The 10822-nt window shown below is 39.1% G+C and overlaps 1 protein-coding gene across 1 annotated transcript in view; it reads left to right on the plus strand.

Moving 5' to 3' along the window:
• The window catches only part of ABCC4 (ATP binding cassette subfamily C member 4 (PEL blood group)), a 289286-nt gene that overhangs the window by 249383 nt on the left and 29081 nt on the right, over nucleotides 1-10822 (plus strand). The window lies entirely within an intron of this gene.

The following is a 10822-nucleotide window of genomic DNA, read 5'->3' on the forward strand; positions in this document are numbered from 1 at the left end:
TGAGAATTGCAGAGTATATACAGAAGGTGCCAAAAAAAAAATGTATGCACATTTTAAGAAAGGAAAAAACTATTAAAATTTTAATAGTCAATATATACCAATAACAAAAGATGAATACAAGTAATGTTTGACTTCTGCAATTACAAGAGGTGCTCAAAGTGGTTCCCATCAGCGTCCAGATACTTCTGATTACAGCAAACTACTGCTTGAGCAACGCTGACCAAAGGGTCCACTTGTAGACTTCTTTTTTGACACCCCCAGTAGATGCTTTGGGAAGACTTTTAGAACTCTAGCTATTAATAAATGATATAAACTAGGTAGGTAGTACAGACAAGGAATTCCATCTCTCTGCACCTCAGTTTTCTCTGCAGTACAAAGCAGCTAGCAGTACCAACTCCTAGAGCTGTTGGAAGGACTAACTGGGTTTGTACATGTGGAGGGCTTCATATAGACCCAAGTACATGGTTGCTGTGATGGTGGAGGTTTGGATTGACCATCTCTTCCTGGACTCTGATTCAGTTTTCTTTTATTTTACTTCTTAATAGAAGTGTAACTTTCAGGGATTGTTCTAGAGATTGGAGTATACTCGTATGCACAATAAGAGCTCCTGTCATCCCTTGTGATTCATCCACTCAACATAAATTTAGGAAATATTTATCGAGAAATTACTATATTCTAGTATGTAGCCAAGGGCCCCCTGGCCTGGGTGGGGCCTCCCATCTTTTATCCTGTCCTCTGCTTTGACACTTATATATATTCAGCTCCAGACATGCTGGATTTTTTTTTTAAATTTAGGTTTCTTTTTGGTTTGGTTTGATTTGATTTTACACTCTACAATCACCTGGCCATCAAAGGAAGCTGAGGAAAAAAACACACACCTTCTTGAAAAGAGAAACACAGAGAGGAGACAAGACAAAAAGAGCCAGGCAAATGTGCTTCCTGGCATGTGGATATAAAGAACTCTTACGTGCTTGTTCATTGGGAAGCATGTAGAACATGTTATCCAAAGAGAAGGGGAATGTGGACCTATCTTAGGATTGAGCACAGCGATTGCTACCTATCCCTGACCTCCAAAATAATTGGAATTACTCATAAGTAATTTTGAAATCAAGGTATCCCTTTCAGAACCACAATGATATGTCACCTCATGCCCATTAGGATAGATAGTATATTAAAAAATAAACAAACAAACAAAAATAACAAGTGTTGGCAATATGTAGAGAAATTGGAACTGTCGTGCATCACTAGTGCAAGTGTAAAATGGTACGGCCACCGTGAAAAACAGGATGGATGTTCCTCAAAAAATTAAACATAGACTTATATGTTCCAGCAATTTTACTTCTAGGTATAAACCCCAAAGAACTGAAAGCAGGGTCTTAAACCCAGGCGTTACTCACAATAGAAACAACCTATATGTCCATTGATGGATGAATAAACAAAATGTGTGATGTCCGTACAGTGGAATATAATTCAGCCTTAAAAGGGAAGGAAATTTGGACACATGCAACAATATGGATGAGCCTTGAGACCATTATGATAACTGAAATAAGCCAGTCACCAAAGGATAATATACTGTGTGAGTCCACTTATATGAGGTACCTAGAGTAGTCAAATTCATAGAGATAGGAAGTGTCTCGATGATGGTGCCTTGGACTGCCAGAAAGTAGAGAATGGGGAGCTATTTAATGAGTACAGTTTTAGTTTTGCTGATAAAAGGAGCTCTGTGACTGGATGGTGGTGATGGCTGTACTACAACATTGTTGAATGTATTGAATCTCTCTGAATTGTACACTCAAAAATGCTTAAGATAGTAAATTTTACATGTGTTTTACCAGAATTTTTTTTTTAATTGTCTTAAAGGTAGCCCTTTCAGGGAAAATGGAAAAAAGTTTTTTAGCACGTATAATCCTTGTATCAAAAGGTTTCCTCTGGTTATTAGATTCACAACTTAGTGATCACAGTATAAAATATGAATTTAAATTCCCAAATTTTACATTTTGATTGTACCCTTCTCTGAAATGGGCTAAAGAGATTTACTTAGCAAGAAATAGTGGGTGTCTGTTAAGTACTTTCATATCCTTGGATGAAAGGATCTAGAAACGTGCCCTGCATTACTTTTAATGCTTCTTAATAAGAAATGGTTGTATGCTTGTGTACATAAAAGAACTGTATAAATAAAGAAATAACGTTAGATGATTCTTGGCTCTGCCAGTAATGTTTTGGAAGCACATCTGAGCGAAGACTAAATATACCTTGACATCACCCAGTTTTGGTTCTGTTCCATCAGTTTCCACCCTAGTTTTGAGCATGCTCTATATACATACTCCACAAAGTGTGCTTACAAAACAGTGCCGAGCTTTGTATCCATGTAGATAATGATCATCAACCATTGTAAACACAGAACCTTTATTTTTTTACTTTATATGCCTTTGTCTCCAAGGCACAATGTTTGTTGATTAAAGAACAAGAGTCAGGAGAAACCGTGCACTGTGTAAAGGGTCCCAGGAAATCACTCAGAATCTTTTAAGAGCATAGACTGAGTATGTCACACGATCCGGCCCTGCCTTATATGACTGTGCAGCCTTGATGAAGCCACTCAGCCTCCTTGTCCTTAAACCAGGTCTAGTAATTACTGCCTTACAGACTTACTGTGAAGATTTAACTGGATGAGAAAATGTTGATGGCCCCATGCCTGGTTTTTAGGAATGAATGCTCAGTAAATAGTAACTATGATTATTAAGGACTGGGGCATTGGCCTGTCTGGTATTATTTCTACTTAAGTAAAAATAGTAACACATTCTGAAAGGACTTGGCTCTTTAATTTCTACTTATGTTTTTGTGGTCCTTGGTAATTTTTTTTACATTAATTACTGATATCATAGACCAAATCATTTATATAAATATAAAGACTGAAGCAAAATAAAAAGAAAAGAATAAGAAAATGAGCACATAGCAGTTCTAGGGAAAAGCATAAGCACAACAGAGAAATCTAGCCACCGTTTGTCCCACAAGGAACAATAGGAAAGAGTATCACTCGTTTTTTTCTTTTGTTTTCTGGTTCCCTCCGACCAGGGTTCTTTCCCGATCCCCTGTCTGTACACCACTAACACACTGCAGTCCCCTGGGAAGACCCCTGACTTTTTTTCTCAGCACTCTCCACATCTCTGGCTATTTGCTGCCTCCCCTTGAGGACAGGCTGTGTCCCCCATTTCCTTCCTCGGGTGCTTGTTGCAGTCCCTCACAAGTTACACAAGTATTAATAATAATTCCTGATATTTGTGGAATCCTTAACACATTTTAGCCTCTCTCCTTAACTGGCAGATTTAAAAACAGGCACAGTGAGCTTAACCCACTTAACTAAGTAAGCTACAGGGCCAGGATTCAAATTTATTGAGGGAGATTCCCAACTCCAGAGCCTGCTGGTTAACCACTCTGCTAGGGCCTTGAACATGCTGTGACTGGGGTCTGCAGTAGAACTGCTTTGTATCATTTCGTGCACACGTGCGCAGACACACACAGAAACAAAAATTTGACAGAACACACTTACTCTGCTCTGCGCTCTTATTTTCTATTATATCCATTCTATTCTAGTTCATATAAAAGACAAAATGATGATCATGAGGCACAAAATTGATTTCATGATCCATTGGTTATACCTGCAGTTTGAAAAACACTGTTCCTCACCGTCCCTGTTTGGCTGGGTTCCAGGGCCATGTGAGTACCTCACCAGGAGCTTCATTTATGTTGTGGATTCTCACAGCTGCCCTTGCAAGGTTAACCCATTTTCCAGTGAGGAAACTGAGGCTTGGGGAGATTCATAACTTATCCTGAGTCAAACAGCTAATAAGCAGTAGCAGAACTTAGACTGTTCGACTCCATGCCTACCATATTTTGCCATGTATAATGTGCTTCCATGTGTGATGCACACCCTCATTTTTGGCCCAAATTTTCAGGGGAGAAAAAAACTTTCATTTTAATTTTTTAATTCAAATTTTTATTTGTTTACATTTAAGTACTTGTGTTATAAAGGAATTTTAGCATTTATTTTTTAACATATTGTGGTACAAGAAATGTTATGTAACCAACAATCACAAAACACAAGAACAGATACAAAGTACAAGAAATTTTATGTACTGGTAACAAATTTACGATATTTATGCACCATAGAAGGCCAAGAGCTCTTTGTCATTGCAAGTTTGTCGTAAGTTTAACAAAATCAATTGTCGTATTCCAGGGTACTATTTTGCATACAGTTATCATTGATTTCTAGAGTTACACTTTTAACTCATGAGCATGAATAAAAGAATTAAAAACATTTATATAGATACAGAATTAGTACTACCCATGTAAAATGCGCATCCTTATTTTTCCCTCACAAATTTGGGCAAAAAAATGTGCATTATACGCAGCAAAATACAGTATATCTATACCTATGTCTATGTCTATATCTATATCTATATATTTTCATCTGAACTGAATTATGTTCTTATTAGATGTTTACCCATTTTTTTTCTACCACCCTACTCAAGAAGAATTCTCCCAAAACCATAACAAAAATGAATATAGAACAAAGTTGAAAGATATCTCTCCTATTGCTATGTCCCTCATTTACACAATTTGGTGTTTGGTGGTAACAAACTAAACTGTTTGTTACTTTTGCCAAAAATCTCAAGTTACATTCAGCACTAAAGGAAAAATCATTTTAGACATGAGTTTATTCACTTAATGCATCATGGGCTAGTCAGTTTCAGGAGAAGATACTCAAAATGTTATCTTGGCAGAGCTAAGGGCCCTTCTCTCTGCAATGTCTTAACTGGCTACAGAGGTGGCGAAAGTCCTGCTTGCTTGGCTACTTGTCTATGTTGCAGGAAAGTTACATCTCTCTTCCCTCAAAGTGAATTAGGAAGCAGTGTTGCCTGTATCTCAACACCCTGATTTAGGGACCCTAAGAAGTTTAGAGCAGACCCTGGAAAGGGGGAACCCAGTGCTGTTTCCTTGAGTTCCCAGATTTGGTGAGCCAGGCCCTCATCATCTCCCCGGCCCCCTGCTTGCTGTGGTCCTGGGTGCAGCAGCAAGCTTCCATGACGGTCTCTTCCAGGCTCATGAGCCCCGATACTCTTGACCCTTCCGTAATCAGGTCAGATCTGGGGGAGATGTGATAGCAAAGACCTGCATAGGAACAGAAGCAAGGGAGTGATGACATATATAATTAGGCCAGTCCTGGAGGGAACTTTCCAAAACAAATACTGTATTCTTAAAAATGTACACCTCAATTTGAGTTCCGAATTTCAGGAATAAGCAAAAAATAACAGCACTTCCTAAATATTTTTTTTAAACAGAACAGGTAACTGAAATGTATGCATCCTTTGTGTTTATGACCGGAAATAGTTAAATATGTTCCCCAAACAGAACACCAAGGTGAGATTATATTCAGGGAATAGCTTGCTTATCTGAAAGGATCTGGAAAGATGGATTTCAAAACTTCTTTGGATGGATTCTCTACACCTAGAGCCCCTATTCTATTGGCACAAAGAAAATGTTTTCAATTGAAGAGGGATTCCATGGAAATGCAATATTTATGATTGCACCCCAAGGGTTGGCACAGACCAACAGCTATCATCTTTATATGATTAAACAGATTCATTTTTTTAATATTTAATAGACTTTTAAAATCAAAGCAAAAGTTAGGTATTTTTTAAACACTCCACTGTTCTCTTTCAGTATTTCCACCGCTTGGTTGTCTTCAGCCGGTTGGAAAAGGTTAACCAGAGCTGTCTCTTTAAGACTTCTTTATTACCTGGTTTTCTTTCCCTTTTTTTTTTTTTTTTTTTTTTTTTTCTTGAGAACAAAACTCAAAGAGAGAAGAGTTGGGTATGCTGTTACTAGTAAAGAAATACAACTGGATTCCAGCCTAATGCAGTCGGGCCTTTGTTTCTGACACTGAAGTCTTCATTAAAGTCTGTGGAACTGCTCCCCGGAGCTCCTGACCTTTTTGTATCGAAAGAGGACTTTACACGACTTAAATTCTTTTTCCTTTGTTGGTGAACAATGTTCTTTTCTTCTGAATATGGATGATGATCGGTTCATTCAGAGGCTACGGGATTTAAAAAAAAAAAAGGAAACCAACATTTCAAGCAACTTCAGGTGATTCCCTCATTCGTGAAACAGGGAGATGAGCTGCCCGTAATAAAGGCCTTCAGATTAGAAATGAACATGTAGCTCTTAGGACTTGAAGAAACAGCGGCAGCAGCTACTCCTGACACTAATATTTTAGTGGAGGGCAGTTTCCTGGTTTAGGACTGAAATGATTAGGGTAAAAAGTAAAGTGTTGTGCTTTTATCTGCCTAGTTTGTAACCACTTGTACAGTTTTTGTCTTGATCCTGGGTCGTTTTAAGTATCTGAAGGTTAGCAGGTAGGGTTTCTTTTTAGGATAATGAGAGGCTTGTCTTCCAGTAGTCTATACAAAAGGGTCTAGTAAGACTGTGGTTTTCAGTCTTGCAGTTGTGTTGAGGGATTATCAATTTACTACACTAAATGCTTTGATTCAGAGTGGCCATTTTTGGGTCACACGCCTAATATGAACTTGTGTTATGTTAGTAACAAAGGGAAAAATTATTACTGAATATGGCACAAAGGATGAAAAAGAAGTATACACGTTAAACCATGATGAAAAGCAGGTTTGATACTACTGCTCCCTTTAAAATGTTACATTGAACGAGAGCATTTGTTTCCCTTCCTGTACCGTGCCAGCTAACTCTTATTAAATGAGGTTTAATCGCGTGCCTTCAGAAAAAATATAGTACTTAGGCTAATAAATTTAGTATATATTTACATGCAGGTTGTGTGCCCTACAATAATTGTCTACACGGAAATACTGTGCCTGCAACCATTTTTATAACACGTATTTATAAGATTAGTTTATTAACTTCATTGTTTGGAGGTGGGTACTTTAAATAATAATATCTATCAGAAATGATAATTAATTTGACCCTTATCTGCTGTTGCAGTATGTGTCTATAGTGAGCGCTTTTATTACCTTTTGAAGATAATATAATAGTTTATTATTTGGCAAGTGGATGAAAGTAGAATGAGTAGAAACCAAAATGAATGCCATGCATAAAACACATGGGCATATTAAAACAGGCGTTGTTAACAAATTGCCTGCTAGTTTAAAGAAAAATACAGCTTCAATCAGTTAATGTTTTAATAAATCACTTTTTTCATTCAACACATTTTGTTAATTGAAATTTTACTCATTTTGAAATATATAGTTGGCATGTCTTACCAAAGAAAAATATTCTTATTTACTAAACTGTTTTCCTTCATCTCATACTGCTAAATAAACATGAGTAATTGCCTAATCTATCCATTTAGATTGACAGTATAGGTTTTATTGCGATGGAAAATACTTCAACTTAATGTTTTTCTTTGTATGATATATAGGTTTTATTGCGATGGAAAATACTTCCAACTTAATGTTTTTCTTTGTATGATTATCCACAATGATTTGTGATAATTAGCAGAAACTCCTTAAGGCCTACAGAGCATCTAAGGTCTCTGTTTTAAGCTCAGCATAAAGCAACTGCTGTCATTGGTCGGGCTCAGAGTAAGCAACTCCTCTTTCTGCTACAAAGCCCCCATTAGTTTCCGTCTCTGGAGAGATCCACTTGGGGAGATTCCTAAAGAGAAGGGGGTGAGGAAAGTGACGAGAGAGGCCCTGATTATGAAACAGATGCTTGAACTTTACGTGATTGTCCCTGTACTGGTTCTCTTGAACCACCAAAACTATCATTCCCAAATGCGAGCCCCATCATTGCTTAGCGAAGGAAGAACAGCCCATGTTTTAAAAACAAAGCAATTTTTTTTTGGTAGTTAAAGTAATGCCTTCTCTAAAGTGTACTTTGAAAACCAGGTACTTCTTCAAACTCTAGCCCTCTTACCAAATGTGAATTTGCTCTATGAGAGGAACCCAAAGAAAAAGAAGTTCAGGTCATAAAAGCAGAGGTGGGCAAAGAAATGGTCCACGTCTTTAATATAATTGACGAGACTGTCCCTGGGCTGAAAGCTGATTTCTTAACCTGTCCTCTTTCCGCCTCTTGATCTCCTCAAACACCAGTCCTCAAAGACTCTCTCAGTTTGGGCCCCAGAGTAGAACACTGACCGTAGTTTAGTACCTTGTGGGGAACGTGGGAGGAGAGTTAGAGAAGCGTGAGGAATAATGGGCACCAGCCTCCCCTCACCTGGCCGCATATTTCTGTGAACATCCTGGAAAAAACTAAAAGAAGAGAAATTACCTAGGTTGTGGGAATCCTCAAGTTGATAATTACAAAGCAAGGGAGGTTTTTGTTTTGTTTGTTTTTCCTTTAAATCTGAAGTAGAATGATGGTTATTCCCCTCACAAAGAACTCTTACTGTGTCCTAGATGGTTTAGTCTTTGACCCTAAATTCCATAAATTTAAAGGAGACCTGAAATTTGGGTCTTGGGATTTTTTCAGTTCAATTCATTAATTCTTAAATATCAGACATGACCCAGTGATTTTCGATGCTTTGGGGTGCGTATTGGCCACTTAATCAACTTTGTGCAAATAAAGTGCCCTTTTAAATATCTTTTGAATTTAAGGTTTTGCTTAGGGATACATATGTTTTGCTGGCATACCACCTGTCTTCTGCAGCCATTTCTCCCTCACCAGTCCTAAAACTGAGACAATAGGGCATGAAGGTATGAGAGTCTCTCTTGGGTGTCATTCTTCTTCATGGCTAGAGAAGAGAAAAGTCTACCTTCTCCATCTTTCTTCTGAGGCTTTTGAGAAGTGAGGAGGAACAGTCCAGCCCTAAGGCCAGGTGAGACTTGACGCTGGCGATTCCGTCGAGTCCAGCACTGATGGAAAAGTCAAATGTCCTCTTGCTCCCATCGCCGTGCTTCTCATTGTTCTACCACCTTTATTGAAAGTAGCCAATTGGGCTCATTTCTGCTGCCCATATTCTTGTGACCTGGGTTACTAGAGCCTTCCCAAAGAAAACTTCAATGGCCTACTTCAGCTTAGGTACCAGATTCTTTCTTGAAACCCAAAAGGAGGTAGACATTTCAAGAGTCATTTAGTTGTGGCCCCTCCCAAAGCAGATGAATAGGAAGAGCTATTTAAATGAAAATAATTTTATTATGATGCATGTCACAATGGATTTCAGGTTATGCAGCCCTTGCAGTTAATAACAAGGTTCTGTGAGCCCTATAATCCTGATGCACAGACAAGATAATATGGGGATTAGCTGATGCAAATCAGAGGGAATCTCTTCATGAACAGAGGTGCCACTGGCCTCATTAGTTTACATTCTCTTCGGCCAAAGAAAAACAGGCTGTCCCATTCAAACATGTGGAGAGATTCCCAATCTTGGAAGACTATTTTACCCATGGAGAAGATGGCCTAGTTTGCTCTTTAGTGCAGTGTGGAAATATTGGGTTGTTGGAAAAGTCATGACACATGTTTGCAACAGATGGCACTAGTTCATTTTCGGAAGTACTAGAGTTATTCGCATCTATGTTATGTCATTTGACAGCTGACAGTTCTAGCTTCATTCTAAAAAAAAATTGAGCTACTTGGTTGAGTTTTGGAGATTTTACAAGTTGAAGATGGAACACCAAACTGTGCATTTTTGCCATATTTTACTGTTTTACTTCCATAATGGGAAGAACGCATGTCAAGCTTGTGAAAAGTTGCATAAAGTTTACGGTGACAATGCTCTATAAGAACGTCAGTGCCAACAATGATTCACGAAATTCCATGCTGGTGATTTTGATCTCAACGATGCTCCTTGGTCAGGGAGGCCCACCGAGGTTGATGATGACAAAGTAAAGGCATTGATCGAGTCAAATCCACATTATATGACACAAGAGATTGCAGAAACATTGAACATCCATCATTAAAGCATTCACAAACTCCCAAAGAAGCTGGGATACATAAGCAAGCTCGATATTTGGGTTCCGCATGAACTCAAAGAAGTTCATTTGATGGTGAGTATAAATATCTGCAATATATCTTTAAACGTGAGGAAAACAATCCTTTTTTGAAGTGACTGATAACTGGTGATGAGAAGTGGATCATTTACAACAATGTGGTGTGCAAACCTGGTCCCGACGTGATGATTCGCCTCAAACGAAATCAAAAGCAGACATTCATCAGAGGAAGGTTATGCTCTCAGTGTGGTGGGATTTTAAAGGTGTCATGTTTTTCGAGCTCCTTCCTACCAAGGAACCAAACAATGAATTCAAATGTGTACTGTCGGCAATTGGACAGTTTGAATGAATCCATCATCCTAAAACGTCGAGAGCTTGTTAATGGTAAAGGAGTTGTGTTCCATCGCGACAATGTGAGACCACACACAAGTTTGATCACCCGTCAAAAATTATTGGAGTGCCGGCCGAATGGCGCGATGGTTAAGAGCTGGCTTGGGACGCCAGAGGGCCCCAGTTTGGATCCCACATATGAGGGCCAGTGACACTACCCTCCACAGCTAAGATGCTGAACAATAGCTCAACCTGGAGCTGGGCTGCCGTGAGTCGCTGGCGACGGCTTGGGCTGCAGCCCCTGTGGCAGTGGGTTGCCATGGCTACCATATGTAGCCAGCAGCCAGCGTGAGTGGCCAGCATCCGCTGTGAGCGGCCATCCAGAAGCCAGCGACTGATCTGCCTCACCCGGGAAGAGCGCAATGATGGTGCCAACTTGGGCCAGTGAAGCAATGTCCTCCACAATTAGACTGAAGAACAAAAGGACAGCAACTTGTCTGTTCCCTTTCCCCCAATTCACCAGCGCTGTTCCCATCCCC

This window comes from Hipposideros armiger, unplaced genomic scaffold (genome assembly GCF_001890085.2).
Source record: "Hipposideros armiger isolate ML-2016 unplaced genomic scaffold, ASM189008v1 scaffold_407, whole genome shotgun sequence".
Lineage (NCBI taxonomy): Eukaryota > Metazoa > Chordata > Mammalia > Chiroptera > Hipposideridae > Hipposideros > Hipposideros armiger.